The following is a 20,804-nucleotide window of genomic DNA, read 5'->3' as shown; positions in this document are numbered from 1 at the left end:
GTGCTGCATTCGGACGAGGAGTCCGTTCCTGGGAGGTTCTAATCCCACTGGGGTTTTATCCTGGGGTTTTGTACCGGGCAGTGGATTCATTGTATTATATTTACTTTTCAAAATGATATTTTTCCAATATGTTTTTTTTTTGTATTCTTGTCTCAGCAATGGTGAAATCGAATTTGTAAATAAAATCACTGCCCTGACTCTACTCATCAGGCCAGAGCTATTCTCTTTCTGTGTATATTTTGTCCAACATAAGGAAACAGTATAGTAACTATAACGGTAAAGAAATAAAATAAGAGAAGCTGGCTATACAGAGCATTTTTTAACATAGTTACTGGGAGACCAAATCCCAAACCAGCTTCACTGGGAGACCAAATTTTATCATTTGGTTCAATTGGTTGCAATTAATTAACCAAGTACCATGTAAGTATACATTTAACAAGGAAAACGAAGATCTACGTTATAAGATATACACACAAGATCATGTTGGTTAAGAAAAGCAAAACTAAAATTTGGTTACTGAGATGGCTGATGTCAGAATCCGATGTCATTACTGTGTAACTTTGAGTGTCTTTGACATAACATTTGTGCTTGGTAATTGCTCTTGATAGCTGTGTAGTCACTGTAGTGTGTTTGTCTGTATGGTGACTGGTGAACCATTTTGCATCACAGAATATGCCGCAGCGGTGCAGCCACATGGACTCTGGGGCTTGTGATTGTATTGCCCAGACCAGTTGGTCTCCTAGTGGAAAATCCTTAAAAAAAGCTCTGGATCATGATACCGCTTAAAACTATTCCTATGCCATTCTTGAGGTCTCAAGGCATTTAAAAACAGAGTGAGGCCATGGTTCTGCGTATCTCCTTGAAGTACCTTGTTCAAGGGCACTTCAGCCCAAGACCAGCCCATGTTAACTTAACTACAGAGCTGACACAGGGAGAACATGCAAACTCCACACATGCCCTTTTTCCACCAAAGCAGTTCCAGGGCTGGTTCGGGGCCAGTGCTTAGTTTGGAACCGGGTTTTCTGTTTCCACTGACAAAGAACTGACTCTGGGGCCAGAAAAAACGGTTCCAGGCTAGCACCAACTCTCTGCTGGGCCAGAGGAAAGAACCGCTTATGTCAGCAGGGGGGCGGAGTTGTTAAGACCAACAACAATAACAAGACTGCGAAAGATCGCCATTTTTAAGCGACAAGAAGCAGCAGCTGTACAAACGCGAAGTCATCCATTATTATTATTGTTGTTTTGCTGTTGCTGCTTCTTCCGTGTTGTTTTTGCTTCGATATTCGCGCCAAGGTTTATGCAAACGTAGCGACGTAACTGACGTATACAGCGATGTAACTGACGTATACAGCGACGTAATGACATGGCTTCCCTTAGCACCGCGAGCTACAGAAAAGCAAACTGGTTCTCAGCTGGCTCGCGAGTTGAACGAGTTGTGAACCAGCACCAGCACTGGCCCCAAACAAGCCCTGGAACTGATTTGGTAGAAAAGGGGTAACAGAAAGGCTGCCACCAGCCTCAAACCCAGAACCTTTTTGCTGTGAGGCAACAGTGCAAACCACTACATCCCCCTGCTGCCCAAGTTAATACATTTTTAAAGCCTCCCTGTCGGGGAATCGAACCCCGGTCTTCCGCATGACAGGCGGAGATACTGTCCACTATACTAACGAGGACGATGCAATAGCCCTCATTTATCAATCTAACGTAGAAACCAGTGCAGATCAAAGTGCAGAAATCACCATATGACAGGTCTCATGTGTGATTCATGAAACGTTTGTATCTTGCCAGTCACAGTGTAAGAATGATTGGGCATTGATAAATGTAGTGGATGAAAACCATTGTCATTTAAATATCACAATCCTAAATATTATCGGTTTAGAGGCCTTGCTCCTTGACTTTACGACATGGAGAAGCATAATATGGTCAAGAAGAGAAACTTATGTGCCCTCAGAATAGAAGCTTCAACATCACAAATCCAGTGGAATAAATTATTTCTATTTGGCAGCCTGAACAGTAGCATCGCAGGAAGGCAGGAAAATGTGGTATGGAAAGCACTTAGGTGGAGTAAAAATGTTGTGTGTTATTCCTCACCTCATGCTTATGGTTTTGGAATGGGATGTTCAACAAACTCATCAGACTGGTCAGGTCTCCTATATTACAGTGTCATATATAATCACATACAGACCCAGTCTACCATAAAAACAATATAAGCAGCCGTTCGCAGATGAAAATCCATTCATAGAGATAACAAATAGTGTTAGCTTAAAGTTTAGAGGCATCTGTGATCTAATAATGATGCTCTCAATTTTATAAAATTAAACTTTGCCTTAGGATGTAGCACAAGCAAATATTTTTGCCTCAAGCCCCAGGAAAAAGTTGTCAATAATTATTTCGGTTTTCAGTCCAGTGATCAGAATATTTTTAAAGAAATATTGCTGCTGGCTCATCCAAGTTTAATACTTCATTGAAATGTGTTTTGAGTTGTTTATTTGTATGTTGGTCACATTTGGCTTGTGTTTCTAAACTTATACTTTTGTAATGTCAGGGTTCAAAGCTTACACAGCTGCAGTCACGTGACCGCACCTTCTGATATGACTTAGTGTTCCGACTGATTCACAAATCACAACAAAGGAAGGAGGACAAGGACAGAGACTGAAGATCTTAATTCATTTACTTAAAGAAAATAGAAATATTTACTAAATGAATGTGTGGTGTGAGTAAGGCAATTAATCAGTAGTGTTAGACAGTGCAAGCATTTGATGATAGTGGAGTGAAGCGCTGTAACATGAAAGAAAAACCAAATATAAAACAAAGCCATAACAAATAACCAAACCCAAGCCAGCAGGTGATGAGCTCCAAGCCCCCGCCATTTCCCAAAGGCTCCTCCTTTTAAAGGAGATCCCAGGTGTTTCCGTAATGAGCTCCTCAGCCACAACTCCAAGCATCACAGCGGCAGTGCTGAGAGTCTCCCAGCCTCCAATCCAGTGTCACTAACCTGATCCAGTGTTCAGTGCAGCTCAGGTTTCTCTTCACTGACGCGGAAATCTTTCACCTTTTACTAAACATTTCCGGGGAGAGGGATGTTAATTAGCTCAGCTTATTTTTGCAGGCTTTGCTCTGGTAGAGCTGGACATGTTTCATGGTCAAATGTTAGAAATATCGAGCCTTTTGCATGGAAACCACACACACACGGTGATGTCTCTCTTCAAAAGGATCCAGCTGTTGGGGGCAGAGTCTAGCTGTGTTTACCTTTCTGTTACCTTTCTTACCTTTCTACCCAATCCGGCTGAGTTCAGTGCTATTTGGCTTGAAGAATTCTCTGCGATTCCAGAAAAGGTTAAAATTGTCTATGAAGTTTATACAGGTACCAAATAAAAAATAAGTTTTTCCAAGCCAGGTGTTAAGACTGAAGAGTCTAGTAAATGCAAAGCTTCCCCTTGCAGGGAGTGGGCCACTGATAAAAGATTGTATTCTAGTCTTATAGAGATCAGAAAAAAGTTTTCTGAAATCATCTTGGACAAACAGCTGTTCTCTGAAAACATCATTTGCTCCCACATGCACAACAATACGTTTGATAGTTTTATGCTTGGACATGAGTTTCAAAATGCTGTCTTTGGTGTCAGAGATGGATGCATTTGGAAGGCAGCAAATAATTAGTGTTGGGAGTAATGCGTTACAAAAGTAACGAATTACTGTAATGCATTGCTTTTTGCAGTAACGCGGTAATGTAAGGCATTACAGAAAAAATTTGGTAATATCTTACTCGGTACAAATGTCAGTAATGCGCGTTACAATGCATTTTTAACCTGGAATGAAGTGGTGGGTTTTTTTTTCCTTCAAACAAATTCGCCAAAATCACGCGAGATCAGCAGAGGTGAAATGTCCGCGCAAAATGTTTCACTGCCTTTTCCTTTAGGCTAGTCAGACAGGAGCGAGAGATGAGTGAACCTGCAGCTGATCTAATGTCGGATAGCACATTCTCCAGATGGGCATACGCCCATTACTTTAAGTTTGTGAAAAATAAGGATGTGAAGAACATCGTAGTCAGATGCACTTTGTGTGCTAAACCTAAAGAACTGTCCACTTACCAAAATAGTACCAGTAATTTAACTAAACAGGGGCAGCATGGTGGTGTAGTGGTTAGCGCTGTCGCCTCACAGCAAGAAGGTCTGGGTTCGAGCCCTGTGGCCGGCAAGGGCCTTTCTGTGCGGAGTTTGCATGTTCTCCCCGTGTCTGCATGGGTTTCCTCCGGGTGCTCCGGTTTCCCCCAAAGACATGCAGGTTAGGCTAACTGGTGACTCTAAATTGACCATGAGTGTGAATGGTTGTCTGTGTCAGCCCTGTGATGACCTGACGACTTGTCCAGGGTGTACCCTGCCTTTCGCCCGTAGTCAGCTGGGATAGGCTTCAGCTTGCCTGCGACCCTGTAGAACAGGATAAAGTGGCTAGAGATAATGAGATGAGATGAGAATTTAACTAAACATTCACAGAGGTGCCACAGTAACATGAAGGAAGCAAGCAGAGGATGAGAGTGGCGATAAAATCACAAAGCAGCCAAAATTAACGTTCGCCTGCTCTGAGATGCTCCTTCAGCCTCAGGAGGTTAGGAGACTTGTGGTGGAGTATGTTGTTGAAAATATGCTGACAGTTTGTTTACATTTTTCCTACAGAAGCCGCAAGAGGCCCTTCATATAATCTTTTTTTATTCACCTTGTTATCCCGAGATAACGACATAATTCATTCAGGATCTCGAGAAAACAACACAACTAATTCGAGATCTCAAGAAAACAAAACCGTTATTTCGAGATCTCGAGAAAACAAAACAATTATTTCATAATCTCAGCTGGATCACTGTATCTCCGTCGGTAGAGACGAAGCCGGGCCAGTCTTCTGCGGAGGTGCCGCGGACTAATTTTGAAATCATCCCTTATTAAAAGACTTAATGCAATCTCTCCCTGTGCCAACCCCTGATCAAAATATTGCCTTATTAGGTGATCGATTATTCCAGACATTCAAATGACCAAAGTTGCGTCTATACAGAATGAGAAATAGCCCCAAAGTCAGCATATCACAAGTCTCTTAGCGTACCTGAATGAACCATTTCTCAGCTGTTTTCTTGAGATCATGAAATAATTGTTTTGTTTTCTTGAGATCACGGAATAATTGTTTTGTTTTCTCGAGATCACGGAATAATTGTTTTGTTTTCTCGAGATCTCGAAATAACGGTTTTGTTTTCTCGAGATCTCGAATTAGTTGTGTTGTTTTCTCGAGATCCTAAATTAATTATGTCGTTATCTCGGGCAGGCCCGCCGACAGGGGGGGACAAACGGGTATGTTGTCCCGGGCCCAGGAATGGGGGGGGGGCATTACTGGGCTCTCATGAAGTTGTGATTATTTTATTTCATTTCAAAATGTGTTGATTTGGGGGAGAAATGTGCTATATTTGCATTTAATAAATGATTTCTAGATCTTTTGCCTTTATTGTCTTTGAAAAAGGCATCAAGAACCCCCTACCACCCCTAATGCAAAAATGGTTTGGTCTGACTCTTTGATTAAGGGGAAAAAAACGACATCGTTCGATCATAGCGCTTCGACAATCAGCGTGCGTGCCATTTGCCAACATGCACAAGTCAGGAGCACAGAAAAGAAAAGAAAAGAGAAAAAGAGAGGAAGAAACCAACAGACTCAGGGGCTCACTGCATAAATGTTTAAAAAAAAGATTCGGATGATGCAGCAGGTACTAGCAAAGGCAGTGGGGCAGCTGAGCCAGGTAAGACCAGTGTTGGGCATGTTACTTTCAAAAAGTAATTAGTTATAGTTACTAGTTACTTTTCCCAAAAAGTAACTGAGTTACTAATGGAGTTACTTTGTCATAAAAGTAACTAATTATCAGAGAAAGTAATTATTCCGTTACATTTTGTTCCCCCTCAAAAAAAATCAAATTCAATTAGTGTAATCATAATAAAAGTGAATGTTAAATGTGTTTAATGACTGAAATGGACACTTAACAGAACCAATTAGTAACATTATCTACACTATATTAATATTTTTGTGGGACAATGTGAGATAAGACATCTATCAAATGTAATATATTTTTGTAGTTATTAAAATTATGTTACTAATTACTGGCCACTGACGAGGACAAACGCTTTGTTCCTCGACATAATGTGCATTGCACGTAAACACTCTTGCCTTTTATTTCAAGTAATGAAAAGTAATGGCTGTATTTCCAGTGTGAAAGCGCAGTGCTGGGCTGACCGCTCGCCATCGCTGTGTCTTCCGATTGAAAGAGTGCGCAGTAGTGCAGTAGGCGTGGCCTACCCACGTATGTTGTCCAAATCTACTCTGATTGGCTTACTGTGCTGTTGTCTCGCGTCTCCCCACCCCACACTAAAGCAGAGGAAAGAAAGGCTGAACGAGCAGCGTGCCAGATGAGAACAGCTTTAATAAAGTAATGCATAGTATTTTATTGTAAGTAACGGGAACGGCATTATAACGATGTAAAAAATAATTAGTTAGATTACTCGTTACTAAAAAAAGTAACGCCGTTAGTAACGCCATTTATTTCTAACGCCGTTATTCCCATCACTGGGTAAGACACAGCCAACTTTTTCCAGCCCCGTAAAGTAACCCCAACCAAGGCACGCGTGGCATGCAATTCATGTTACAAACAAGGGGAGAGCAAGTCACACTGAACACCATATCAAACGCACAGGGCATTGAATCATTTCATAACCACAACGGCTTAATAACATTGCGTTTCATATATCTGATTGAAGCTAAGAATATTCACATTAGCCCGCAATCATATCCCGCCGTTTCTCGAGCGGTGTGTTCTTCTATGCTTTTCACACTGGACAGTACGCACGCCCGCACAACAAAAGTCTGGCGCATTGCATTTCGCACCTGAATAGTTGCAGACTAAGGAAATGTTAAAATGTTAAAACTGTAAAAATGTTGAAATGCTAAAATGAAATGGTTGTTGACCGGTTGAATGGTTTTTGAATACCTGTCATTTAAGGGTTGGAGTGAGTAGAGACTGGGATAAGAGAGGTGGGTGTGTGTGTGGGTTGTTGGGGGGGGCATTCAGAGCATTTTGTCCTGGGCCCAGCCAAAGCTGTCAGCGGCCCTGTCTCGGGATAACAAGGTGAGTAAAAAAAGGATTATATGAAGGGCCTTTCTCGGCTTCCGTATTTTTGTCCTATATAACTGAGTTTTTTTTCTGGTCGGAAGTCAGACTAAAGTGATCGAGCTGCCTTTCCTTCGAGGGCTAATATGTCTAAGCACTTCAATATCATTAAAAGCACTTTGATTTTGTTATTTCTAATTCTGTTTTTCGAAATGTGACTGGGTAGCCTCATATAGCTAATAGTCATTAGCTAGCTGTGATTTAAAAGGCTTGTGGGGGTTTTTTTCAGGCCAGTTTTATTGTAGGCTACGATTTGCCATATGTTCATTTTTGTTAAATTTCTGAAATGATGGAGTCATATCTCTTAGGGCTAATCTTTTTTTTTTATGAAGCATAAACTATGCTTAATGCTGTAAACTTGAAAACAATAAAGGCATAGAAATGCTAATTTTGTATCCTGTCATATCTTTAGACATTACAATACATTACAGTTCAATTAATGTTAATATGAATAGGCCTAAAGTTACAGTATTTCTATCACAATTTGCCAGACTTTCACCTTTTGTCTGTTCTTGCAATGATTGTTCCTTGTATTGTGCCATGAGCCATCACTGTGGCTATTATATTCTACTGTTTTTAACCATAAGCCTAGCTCAGTCAGATACCACATCACCTTCCACTGGATGTGTGATGAGCTAATTGAGCGTCTTGAGCTACATTTAGATTGCCAGATCCATACTTCCAGTTATTTTGGTGAGAGTAACTTAAAAGTAATGCAATAGTAGTGTAATGCCTTACATTTTAAATACAGTAATATTGTAATGTAACTCATTACTTTAAAATGACAGTAACAAGTAATAAATAATGCAAAACGGTTTTGAAGTAACTTGCCCAACACTGCAAATAATCATCCCATGCCCTTTTAAATATCTTACAGTGGAATCACCAAGAACAAGGGTTGTGGGATCAGGTGGTGTTATGAGCTGCTTTTTGCCTCTTCCCACAGCTCTTCGGTTGTGGTGCAATCTCTTTCTATGAAAATTCCGCTTCCACATCCCTGAGGCATTCAAATTTGTTCTGAAGCCTTATGGGCTGTGGATTTTCCATAAGATTGTAAATCCTATTGTAGCTTGCAGACCTGGTGTTAGGGTTTTGCTGGGATTCGAACCTGGTTCGTTGGTGTGATAATCCAGCAAACCCCCACTAGGCCACCAGGGGGATGACTCAAATGCAGAGGCGTGAGGCGGAAGTAGAAAAAGTATCAAAAAGGTTTATTTACAATATGTACAAAAAATATCCAAAAAGTAAAAATACAAAAACACTCAGAAGATATAAGGGAAAAAATAAAAAATCCAAAAGTACAAAACAAAAGCCAAAAAAACAGAAAAGAAAAGGCAAAAATACCAAAGCTCAGAAGATCCAAAAAACACAGTAACTACTAGGTCCAAAAGAAAAGCAAAATGCAAAATAAAGAACACGGTACAGAGGAAACTGGAGATAAACATAACAGCACAAAGACTCCGTGACAAGAGGACTGAACTCAGGGGGTATAAATACACAAACTAAATTGAACACAGGTGAAGATAATCAGGACTAAACAGGCAATTAACACAAACACAAAACACAGGAACAGTGGCGGCCTCTAGAGGCCAAAATAAACATGACACGAAAAGGAAATAACAGCGGCCTCTAGAGGCCAAAACAGTCCTAGTCCTAACACCTGGCTCTGTTTCTAATAGCATGGCTGTGGAGCATGGGTTGCATAGTATCAGAACGAACTGGTGTTGAGGTAATTACTCTTCTGTTTTTATTTTTGGGCCTGCCACCCATCGTGTGCCAGTTTTCTGTATTCACATTTTGCTTTCTTAGATCGATGCATTCATCCACTCGATTTGCAATGCCATCGGCCTGTCGGGGTGCAATCTCTGCATTCTCAGCCACTGTTTCTGTGCTCCTTTCGTGAGATATCGCTCTTAGTTCATCCATCTTTGGCAGAGCATCAATCTTTGATTCCAGGATAGAAATCCTCTGTTCTAGTTCTCAGAGGTGGAAAGTAACGAATTACATTACTCGCGTTACTGTACCTGAGTAGCTTTTTTGTGTACTTATACTTTTTCAAGTAATTTTTAAAGAGTGTACTTTTACTTTTACTTAAGTATGTTTTCTTTTAAGTAGTGTACTTCGGTACATTTTACATCACAACTGTTACTGAGTAAAAAAATAAATAAATAAAAAATTAAAAAAGGCTAAAACGGAGAAGGGGAAATGCATTCTGGAAATGAATCACGGGAAGGACAGTTGTCGCGCGCGAGTCTCACACAGACAATGGCGGACATGCACTGGCGCTTTAAGGGGGGGGGGGCTTCGGGAGGCTCAAGCCCCTGGGCCACAGCCAATCAGGGGCCTTGTAATATTAATAAAATAATAAACTGTCGGAATCGTGGGCCTACATTAATGTACGGATAGAAATAAGGTTAGAAATAAATGAGCGCACAGTAGCTTGCTGTAAGAGACATGGTGGATGTGGTTCGCGAAACAAACACCCACAACTGTACCAGAATAAAATGTAACAAAATGTAACGTCACGCACGAAAGCGCGCCAAAGACTGCAGACTACAGAGACACAAATTTAGAGGCTTTGAAAGATGAAGCGTTCACATGTTAGTGGGGCGCATAAAAGGAAAAAAAGAGAGATGCAGGTAATGATAGAATCGTTGCCTAAAGTCACAGACTTTTTTAAGGTAAGGATCACCAATCTGTTCAGAATATCAGCTACTTATCAGTTATCAGCCTACCAGCAGCTAGGCTATGTGCAGCTAGGCTAGATATGCTATGATCTGTCCAACAGTAAAATAAATCAGTTGTGATTTGAATATGTGTCGTGTGATTTGAGTTATAATCCTGTTAGTATAATAGCATATTTCGATGGGGATAATAAAATGTCTAAAACGGCATCTACTGAAGAAATTGATGAAAAGATTGTAGCCTATAATTTTCACAGTTCAGGCAGCAGACAGAGTAAGCATACTGAGGGGAATAGCAATACAAAGCTAGCGCAGATCCACATTTCTCGCTAGCTGTGTTGGGTGTGTTGTGTGTGGATTTAAGTGAAATACTTGAGAAGTTCTGTGGTCAAGACAACGTTTTAAGGTAAGGACACTTGATTATTAATGTTTGCCCACCGTGGCTTGTTGTTGACGAAAGGCCCACATGATTTTGCCTTATGCAGCTACTGCTAGCATCATGCTCTGAACTAGGTTAAGCTCATTTGCGCTAAAGGATGGGTTTATTGAAGGACTTTGATGTAGCTAGTTTCTTTTTTAAAAATCATATGCTCAAAACAGTATGCCCGTGTTCATCATGTTTAACTTTTTTCTTGATGGAGTGCGTGAAATATTGTTGCAAGTGGTATTTTGATGCAGTCATGTCAAAAAGGCAGTTGAATGCACGGTCTTATTCAAGGAGAAGGAAGACTTGCATGATGCTTGAACATAGATCGGTAAAATAGACCCTAGTAGGACTTGGTTTCGTGTGTTTCGGTCTGTAGAGTTATGAGTTTGGCCGCTGTCCATGGTGTTTACGTTTCATGTGGCCGCCGAGCCAAGTACCTTGACTTGCAGTGAATGTTTGTTTTCATGCCGCTGAGCTATTTTTTATGTACAGTGGTGCTTGAAAGTTTGTGAACCCTTTAGAATTTTCTATATTTCTGCATAAATATGACCGAAAACATCATCAGATTTTCACACAAGTCCTAAAAGTAGATAAAGAGAACCCAGTTAAGCAAATGAGACAAAAAATATTATACTTGGTCATTTATTTATTGAGGAAAATGATCCAATATTACATATCTTCGCCTCGGTCAACGATTTCGGTTGGAAAAAGCTTCCCTGCAGAGTGTATGCAAAAGGAAATGACTCTGGTGGGACTTGAACCCACAACCTTTGAATAGCTTCTCTGATGACCCTAAAAGTCCAACACGCTATCCATTGCGCCACAGAGCCCAGCTTGCCCTGCCTTTATGGTGTTTCCTCTCAGATTCTTTCAAATTCCTGGCTGGCCTCACGTTTCCTGTTCTGTTCCAGGGACAAGTCCTTTTCTTGTCATAACAGATGAAATGAACATGCAGTAAACCTCAAAACCAATGAACTCTGGGAGGATCTCAACCCACAAGTATCAGCACAAGGCCTGCAATTCAACATCCAGTATGCCACCATGCCGTCTTCGCTCGTTTTTCAGCTCAGAAAGTAAGATGGGCACGGAAGGAATCGATCTTGCACTGACAGAAGACTTTTGTCTCAGGTACTGCTGGGATACCATGGCTCCTGTTTCCTGGCAGTCCCTATTGGGCCAGTTTTATCATCTTGGCATGGCTTTTCATCTCACGCTCTTCCACAATTATGGGCGCCATACTACTTGCCTGTACTTCTTGATTGTAGAGGTGCATTTTTGTCAGCAATTGAAAGAAACCTTCAAGAGAGTCTCGAGAGCAAAGACCTGTGGCAGGACCTGAATCGGCAAGCCTTTAAATGCAACAAGCCTTCTCTGTGAGCAACTGAAATCAACATTCAGTTGAGTCTTGCATCAGGCGCTGCTGGGTTTTCTCCCACATGGAGAACACAAGTGTTGGCTTTGGAGGTGTAAGCACAAATTATGGCAGGAGTGAATGTCATGAGTATTGTGAGGAACTGGAATTTCAGGTACAGCTTCCTTTTGGCCAAATTCGTAGGAAGAGGTGGAACATGGTGATATACCTGGTTGACTGGGGTCAAGAAAGAATTGCATCTCAGATGGAAAAGAGGGAATGGCCATATCCAAAGGATTTCGCCTCAGGTCAATGATTTCATTTGGAAGAAGCTTCCCTGCAGAGCGTATGCAAAAGGAAATGACTCTGGTGGGACTTGAACCCACAACCTTTGAATGGCTTCTTTGATGACCCTAGAAGTCCAACACGCTATCCTTTGCGCCACAGAGCCCATTTTGCCCTGCCTTTGTGATGTTTCCTCTCAGATTCTTTCAAATTCCTGGCTGGCCTCACATTTCCTGCTCTGTTCCAGTGCAAATCATAAACGTGAGAGAGGACACCCCTGACGAGTACCTCTACTCAAGGGGAAGATATCCGATACTGAACCATTTATGAAAACCCTCGCAGCTGGGGACCTGTACAGCACCTTGATCCACTCAACAAAACTGGAGTCCAAACCATACCTGTTCAAAACATCAAATAGATACTCTCACCTGATCAAATGCTTTTTCAGCATCCAGTGACACAGCAACAACCTTGCTTTTTTGTCATTTGTGTTAATTGTATAACATTTAGAAGCCGTCGGACACTGGAGTGTGAGTTCCTACCCCTGATGAATCCTGTCTGGTCCAGTCTCACTCAAATGGGCAACACTTCTTTCAAACTTCTAGCCAGAAGCGTAGACAAAATTTTACAATCAACCCCAAGCAAGCTTATTGGTCTATAGAATGTACAAATATCAGGAGATTTATCTTTCTTTAAAATCAGAGAATTATGGGTGAGATTTAAAGTTGGTGGGAGTGTGCCCCTCCTAAATGATTCCATAAACATGTTAGTTAAGTGCCCCACTTCAAATTTTGCCATCTTTTTATAAAATTCAGGTCCAAACCCATCAGGGCCTGGTGCTTTCCCACTCTGTAGGGATTTAATGGCCTCCAAGACTTCCTAGGCTGTGACTGGCCTACACAGACCTTTTCTGCTTTCTTCAGATAGGGTAGGGAGATTAATTCTGTCAAAAAAACAATCCTTAGAATTGATATGTTTTGACACTCAGATGAGTATAGCTTGAGCTAGATGAGCAAGTAGCCAGACGGATTTATTCCCAGATTCAAACAGTCTGTGCCTGGCATAAAATATTGCTGATTCTGCTTTTTGAGTTAGCAGTTGAGCTAAAGCAGATCTGGCTGCTTCTAATTTCTTCAACACAGAACTGGAGAAAGACACTTTAAAATCTCTTTCCATGATAGCAATGTCTCGATCAAGCTCCAACTGTTTTGCTAATATGTTCTTCCTCTTCGCAGTTGTGTAAAAAATGATAGCCCCTTTGAGGAAGGCCTTGTCTGTTTCCCATAAGGTCGAGGCTGAAACCTCAGGTGAATCATTTGTAGAAATAAAAAAGTTCCCATTGATTTCCTAAATATGTTAAAAATGCAGGATTGCTAAGAAGAGATGGATTTAAATGCCAATGTCCAGATAAAGGGTCATAGTAAGGAGACAGGCGTTCTATAGAGATTGATGAGTGGTCTGAGAGAATGCATGTGTTAATGGAGCAGGCTCCGGTTCTGTCAAGGGCCGATCTAGAGAAGAAAATATAATCAATTCTAGAAAAAGAATGATGGGGATGTGAGGAAAAATGTGAAATCTTTCTCTCAGGGATTAGTGACTCTCCATGTGTCAATTAACTTGAGGTCTGACCAAAGCTCTATTGTTGCTTTTGCCATCTTTGATAACAAAATATTATTTCCAGATATTATTTGTCAAGATATTATTTGTTTATTGGTGACCTTGTTAAAATAATAAAGAAAAAATCTTTCTTTCTTTGCCCGACCTAACTTTTCCCTATTTCCTGGTGTTCTCCATGCTCAACAAGCAGCTGGACTGTTAGTCTGCAGTAATTCTTTCCCCTACTTTTTCATTAGACAGATCACACAACACTCAGCTGTTCCTTTTCAAAATTCAACAATCCCCACTCCCTAGTTACTTACTTACTGACAGCTGAATCCTTTTGAAAAGAGACATCATCTTGGGGCGTGTGAGGGGGGTCCATGCAAAAAGCTCAATATTTCTAACATTTGACCACCAAAAATGTTATCTATCTATCTATCTATCTATCTATCAAAAATGCTCGTTGGTCAGACATTTCCCTGCCTGTTTGCAATGGATAATAAAGCTGTAAAGGTGTAAGAGATTGACCAAGGCCAAATTACCCTATACCAGCTTTCTGGACCTCCAATACAGTTTCACTAACCTGATCCAGTGTTAAATATAGCTCAGGTTTCTCTTCATTAACATATAAAGCTTTTGTGGTTTACTACAGATTGCTGGAGAGAGGCATATTATGGCCCTTTTCCACTACCCTTTTTCAGCTCACTTCAGCCTGACATGGCTCGCATTTCGACTACCAAAAAACAGCACGACTCAGCTCGCTTCAGCCCTGCTTAGCCCCTAAAACTCGCATGGTTTTGGAGTGGGGCTGAAGCGAGCCAAACCGTGCCGAGTGAGGCTGGGGGCGTGAGGAGACACTCCCCTGTGCACTGATTGGTGAGGAGGAGTGTCCTCACATGCCCACACACGCCCCGCGAGCACGCTGGGATCTGTAAACACCGTAAACCCGGAAGAAGAAGAATTACAAATTACGAGAATTATGAAGCCTTATGCGCCTCGCCTCATCTATATGCTCTTGCCAGTATCTGTTGGCATTGTCGGTGACAACAAGCCACAGAACCAAGACCAGCAACACTAACGACTCCATGTCCTCCATGTATATTGTTTACTATCCGGGTCGTGAGACTACTGCTTAAAAGCTCACTGATGTCACTGTTTGCGCTGCTTAATGACATCACGTGACGTCCACCCACTTGTGCTAACTCCACCCAATGTGTCCACCCACTTCCAGCCAGCACGGTTCAGCGCGGTTGTAGTCAAAATGCAACTCCAACAGCCCCACTCAGCTCGACTCAGCACGGCATGGCTCAGCTCGACTCAGCCGCGTTTGTAGTGGAAAAGCGGCATTCGTAAGCTCAACTGCGTTTTTTTTTTTTTTTGTAGGTTCTGCTCTGGCTGAGTTGTACATTTTTGGTGGTCAAATATTAGAAATATCAAGCTTCTTACAAAGAATCTCCTCCAACCATTTGGTGCACCCCTGAGATAATATCTCTCTTCAGAAGGATTCAGCTGTGTTTACCTTTCTGGATTTTAATATTTGGAAGTGATATATTTAAAGCTGTTAAATGCAGCCAGTTATCAGTTTTCTGCATTTTGGTTAAGATCTGTTCTTATCAGTTTAATATCTGATATGTTCTTTAAATGAGAATGTTATATTAAACAGATTTTTAGAACAGGGAGCTGGAATAGGGGCTTGCTCCTTCTGCTCCATGCATCAATCTGGTATTGCAGTACCTCCAGGAATAGTGCCCTTCTTGAAAAAAAAAAATCCTATGTCATTTTTGTGTTTGATGTGTTTTCTGAATGATGATCAATTAAATTGATTTTTTTTTTAGAGCAGAGAGCTGGAATAGGGGCTGACTCTTTCTGCTCTATACAGTAAATCAACATGGCGTTGCAGTAGTTCTAGAAATGGTGACCTTATTAAAAAAAAATTACAGCCAAATCCTTTTGAAAAGAGACATCATTTTAGGCGTGCATGGGAAAGAATTACTGCAGACTAATGGTCCAGCTGCTTGTTGAGCATGGAGAAAACCAGGAAATGGGGAAAAGTTTTGGAGCTATACCAAAAGCTTGATATTTCTCATCTTTGACCACCAAAAATGTTCAGCTCCCCCAGAGCAAAGCCTGTAAAAATAAGTTGATCTTATTAACATTCCTCTCCACAGAAATCTTTAGTAAAAGGCGAAAGATTTATGTGTCAATGAAGAGAAACCTGAGCCACACTTAACACTGGATCAGGCTAGTGGCACTGTATAGAGTATTTTCACGTGACGTCATCAAACCGAAAGTCGGCCATATTAGAGGCACTGGACACATGAACAGCAAAGCAAGCTTTGTGAATTTTTTGATAAACAAACCAAATAATGGTGAATTACTGCACAGCTTTGGGTTGCCACAATCTCTCAGATCTTGAGAAACATCTGCACTTCTACCGATTACCTAAAATAATCAAAAATCAGGGGGAGGAAACCAGAAAATTGTCAGAGGCGCATCATCATCTCTGGCTTGCCAAACTAAACCAGGATCTGGCCAACAAAAATCCACACAACATAAGTGTGTTCAGTTCACTTTGTATCAGGTATGAGGTTTTTTTTTTTTTTTTAAGTTTTAATCAATGTCTTAAAATTAAGCATGACACCATACTGTCTAGGGCAGCATGGTGGTGTAGTGGTTAGCGCTGTCACCTCACAGCAAGAAGGTCCGGGTTCAAGCCCCGTGGCCGGCGAGGGCCTTTCTGTGTGGAGGTTGCATGTTCTCCCCGTGTCCGCGTGGGTTTCCTCCGGGTGCTCTGGTTTCCCCCACAGTCCAAAGACATGCAGGTTAGGTTAACTGGTGACTCTAAATTGACCGTAGGTGTGAGTGTGAATGGTTGTCTATGTGTCAGCCCTGTGATTACCTGGCGACTTGTCCAGGGTGTACCCCGCCTTTCGCCCGTAGTCAGCTGGGATAGGCTCCAGCTTGCCTGTGACCCTGTAGAACAGGATAAAGTGGCTACAGTTAATGAGATGAGAGATGAGACCATACTGTCTAGCTGTGATGGTGCTTCTGTATGTTCTCTTGAGAGTAAGGTAAGGTTAAAAATCACAATCAGCCATCTGCTGTCAGCTGAGGTAGGCCCACAGGGGATGTGATTCATGATCTACAGTATATCACTGTACATGTAATGTGCACAGTACACACCTTTGCTTTCACCAGACATTTGTCACCAAATTTCCGTGCTTTTCATTCCCTGACTCAGTCACAGCACATCTGGTTCTAGGCTTCTAGTCCCTTGAAACACTTCAGATTCTCAGCAGTGTATGGACTTGGCAAAAAAATTAAATAGTTGATGATGTCTGGGTATATTACAGCAGGCAGCAATGCATTGTCTTCACTCAGTTCCTCTCCCATTTCATATCGTTCCAGGCTGTTGATTAACTGCAATTTCTCCAGATAGTAGGCTCTTACACTGGGCTCTAGGCCTTCTACATGCTTTCTAGCAGCTTCTGTCTTCTTATTGCAAGTTTCTTTAAAATATTTTTTTTTCCTGGATGAAATGCAAGCACTGTTTACGGAAATCAAAACTGCCAACATGGCACACATCCAGAACTTTTGTGTTTTGGTGATGTTGGTGAAAACACTATTGGAGGTCCAGAAAGCTGGTATAGGGTCAGGTGGCCTGGGCCAATCTCTTGCACCATTACAGCTTTCTTAGCCATTGCAAACAGGCAGAGAAATAAATAAGCCAATAAGTAAATAAAAAGAAAAAAAAGAAGATAGGTGGTGTTGTGTGATCTCTCTCATAAAAAAAGTAAAAGAAAGAATTACTGCAGACTCACAGTCCAGTTGCTTGTTAAGCAGAGCGAAAACCAGGAAATGGGGGAAGGATCAGACCAGATCAAGCAAAAAAAAAAAATATATATATATATATTTCCCTTTCAAACAAAGTAACTATTTCTAGAACTACTATAACGTGATACAGACACATACAGTAGAATAAAAAAAGTAAACCCCAAGTCTAACTCTATACTTTTAAGCAAACATTTATTATTCTTATTTAGAGAGCATAAACGTTAAATTGACTCTCTGAAAAGGAAAAAATAGAGCTCGTCTTTTTTTTTTTTTTTTTAGTTTTTAAACACGGGCACCATTCCTGGAGATACTGCAATATCAGGTTGATGTATGGAGCAGAAAGAGCAAGCTCTTATTCCAGCTCCCTGTTCTAAAAATCTGTTTAATATAACGTTCTTATTTCGAGAACATATTAGATATTAAACTGATAAGAACAGATACTACACTTGATCTTAGCCAAAAGGCCGAGAAGTGATAACTTGCTGCAGGGAACAGCTTTAAATAAACCACTTCCAAATATTAAACTCCAGAAAGGTAAAGACAGCTAGACTCCGCCCCCAACAGCTGGATCCTTTTGAAGAGAGATATCGCCTTGGGGGGTCACAATATTCTGCTCCGTTGTGTTCCACCAAAAGAGATCCATCATCTCTCCAAAGCCCAGACTTTTAAAATTTGAAGTTTAGAACTGTAGTAATTCAATAATAATAATAATAATAATAATAATAAATTCATTTGATTAATTGCAAATCTTGCATGTGATGATTAACTCATTCTACCAATTTGCAAATGTGTTTTAAGCGAATAACGCATTGGCTGTCGGGAGGGTGTTTGTTCCTTTCCCTCACAAACGGCAGTAAAACCCATCCGGAGCCTTAAACCCTGCGTTCCATGAGGCTGCAGGGGGAGGCGCTCTCTTCTGGGGGAGCTGCAACTAGTTTAGAATGCGAGTTTAAGCTGAGATGTGATTGGTCTAACGGGAAAACAGCACGAGCGCTCGAGAACTTTTTTGATACGTTGAAAGGTTACAATTTTACTTGGCAACAGAATGTATCTGAATTCTGATTGGTTGTTGTATCTGAATTCTGATTGGATGTTGTTATATTATTGCCCTTCTGTTGTTCATGTCGTAAAGTCAAGGAGCAAGGCCTCTATCTAAACCGATAATATTTAGGATTGTGATATTTAAATGACAATGGTTTTCACCCACCACATTTATCAATGCCCAATCATTCTTACGCTGTGATTGGCAAGATACAAACGTTTTATGAATCACACGTGAACCCTGTCATTTCTACACTTTTGATTGATAAATGATTGCTGTTGTGTCATCCTCGTTAGTATAGTGGACAGTATCTCTGTCTGTCACGCGGAAGACCGGGGTTCGATTCCTGACGGGGAGGCTTCAGCAATATATTAACAGGGGAATGTAGTGGTTCGCACTGTCACTTCACAGCAAGAAGGTTCTGGGTTTGAGCCCAGTGGCTGGTGGGGGCCTTTCTGTGTGGAGTTTGTGTGTTCTGCCTGTGTCAGCTCTGGTTAACCCCACAGCTCAAAGACATGTAGTTCAGTTAACATGGGGTGGTGTTGGGCTGAAGTGCCCTTTAGCATATATATATAAAATGTGTGTATATATATGAATGACTCACCACACTTCGTGTCAATTAAATCTTATTAATAGTAACAGATCTAGATAAATCCAGTGACTAAAGACCAAACTTTAATATGCCTAAAGTCAATGTTAATGTCAATTATGACTATTATAAATTGCCAATGGTAGACCCTCTGATGATAATGTTCTTCTAATAATATTTTATTTCTAAGTTAGTAAAAGTACTCATCCTGTAAATGGATCATGATTTGCATATTGCAGATGCTCCCTTATCCTTAGCCATTTTGCACTGTTACCATTTACACTAATACAATTTGTGCTATTTCTGCTTGTGTGGTATTGTATGTGTGTGCTTTTTCTTTAATTAATGCTTGTTTGGTTTGTGTATTTATGTTTACACCGAAGGTCTTGGAGAAACAATATTTCAATCTGTGAAAAAGCCCATTTGCATGGCTCCGTTCTCCGTTGCACAGTTGCTCTGTTCACTAGATGAGCTCTAGTGCTCCCTTTTTAGTGAGCTCAGTCAGCAGGCTGGTAAAGTCCAAAAAATTAGGAAAAACCTCCTGTAATAGCCAGCCAGCCCCAGGAACTGCCTCACCCCTTTTTGGTCTTGAGTCTTGGGCAGGCCACAATCGCTGCATTCTTATCAATTTAGGGATGCACCTGCCCATGACCCAAATGAAAGCCCAGATACTGTACTTCCACCCACCAAATTGCACACTTCCTTGGGTTTGCTGTGAGTTGTGCATATTTCAGTGATCTCAGGACAGCCCTGGGGTTTTGGAAATGCCACTGCCAATGTCCCTGTGTGCTCATGACAGGAATTGAACTATGATGCAACAGCTGGAGCGCACCTCTGCAGAGCAGGGACCTAATCTGTGAGCAATGTCCACTGAGTAAGCCAGCTGGTCCACGATGTCCAGGGAAATGTGTTTGAAAATGTCAACGATGATATTCTTCACGTTCTCACCTGCTTGCTCTGGAATGCCAGACACTCGTAGATTCCATCTTCTTTAGGCATCCATGTTGCTGCATTGTTTCTGAGGACACTGTTCTCTTTTTCTAAGATGTGGACTTTACTTTGTAAGGCGATGACTTTATTTTTCACGTCTTCTACCTGTTTCCCCATAGAATCAAGGACGTCAGTGACACTTTTAATGGAATTTGTATTATCTTTAACCATTGCCTCAAGTGACTGCAGCCATTTGAGAGATTCTTCTTGCATCTTTTCAATTCTTTCCATTATTTTTAGCAAAAGCAAGATGGGCACAGCCTCTTTATGATCCTCGTCACTGGCATGTGTCTTCGACTTTTTGGCTGGTCGTGGTTTCGGAGTTTCTGGTAGTGGCACCAAACACTGTTCCATTACGTCTTGTAAACCATCTGGTTCAAACTTTTCACTCAGAGACTCTCTGGCATAGAAATGCATTACAGCGCAGCTATCTTCTTCTGTTTCCATATTGATGGATAACCTGAAAAAATAGCAAGTATGCTGACCAACCAAGGGCGGCTGGTGCATAAGGGCGATTGGGTGACGTACTGCCAAAACGAAAAAAAAAAATTTTTTTTTCTTTTTTTAAAACAAACTTTCACCAGCGCTGCCCGAGGCTGTTTTAATCTGTCTCTGGGTATCATTGTCCAATCAGGGTGGTCTTGCTTCTAGAATACCGCCCCTTTTGGGGCGATTTCAGTCACGTTGAAAATCGCCCAAGAGTTCACTGATAGAGTCCCATGTTAATATATATTTTTTCTCCTGACTGACACTTCAATGCAATCTTTATGGGTTCCGGGGGGGCTTGCCCTAACATGCTTATGTCACTGCGAAG

General features: G+C 41.2%; 6 non-coding genes and 1 pseudogene across 6 annotated transcripts; 2 read left to right on the top strand and 5 right to left on the bottom strand.

The window, feature by feature from the left end:
* Positions 1-1,601: 1,601 nt before the first annotated feature.
* Positions 1,602-1,673, bottom strand: trnad-guc (transfer RNA aspartic acid (anticodon GUC)). The gene has a single exon. It is a non-coding gene; the product is annotated as a tRNA-Asp (tRNA).
* A 1,340-nt stretch (positions 1,674-3,013) lies between these two features.
* Positions 3,014-3,128, top strand: LOC132896415 (U5 spliceosomal RNA). Its single transcript, XR_009656039.1, has one exon. It is a non-coding gene; the product is annotated as a U5 spliceosomal RNA (small nuclear RNA).
* A 7,912-nt stretch (positions 3,129-11,040) lies between these two features.
* trnak-uuu (transfer RNA lysine (anticodon UUU)) lies at positions 11,041-11,130 on the bottom strand. Its single transcript is given in 2 exon segments — positions 11,041-11,076; positions 11,094-11,130. It is a non-coding gene; the product is annotated as a tRNA-Lys (tRNA).
* Positions 11,131-12,012: 882 nt separating this feature from the next.
* trnar-ucu (transfer RNA arginine (anticodon UCU)) lies at positions 12,013-12,102 on the bottom strand. The gene is given in 2 exon segments: positions 12,013-12,048; positions 12,066-12,102. It is a non-coding gene; the product is annotated as a tRNA-Arg (tRNA).
* A 3,010-nt stretch (positions 12,103-15,112) lies between these two features.
* LOC132897526 (U2 spliceosomal RNA) lies at positions 15,113-15,291 on the top strand (annotated as a pseudogene).
* A 352-nt stretch (positions 15,292-15,643) lies between these two features.
* LOC132896104 (U5 spliceosomal RNA) lies at positions 15,644-15,758 on the bottom strand. The gene has a single exon (XR_009655933.1). It is a non-coding gene; the product is annotated as a U5 spliceosomal RNA (small nuclear RNA).
* A 1,896-nt stretch (positions 15,759-17,654) lies between these two features.
* Positions 17,655-17,845, bottom strand: LOC132897137 (U2 spliceosomal RNA). The gene has a single exon (XR_009656251.1). It is a non-coding gene; the product is annotated as a U2 spliceosomal RNA (small nuclear RNA).
* Positions 17,846-20,804: the final 2,959 nt, after the last annotated feature.

This window comes from Neoarius graeffei, chromosome 1 (genome assembly GCF_027579695.1).
Source record: "Neoarius graeffei isolate fNeoGra1 chromosome 1, fNeoGra1.pri, whole genome shotgun sequence".
NCBI classification, from domain to species: domain Eukaryota; kingdom Metazoa; phylum Chordata; class Actinopteri; order Siluriformes; family Ariidae; genus Neoarius; species Neoarius graeffei.
This window is presented reverse-complemented; position numbering and strand designations above follow the sequence as displayed.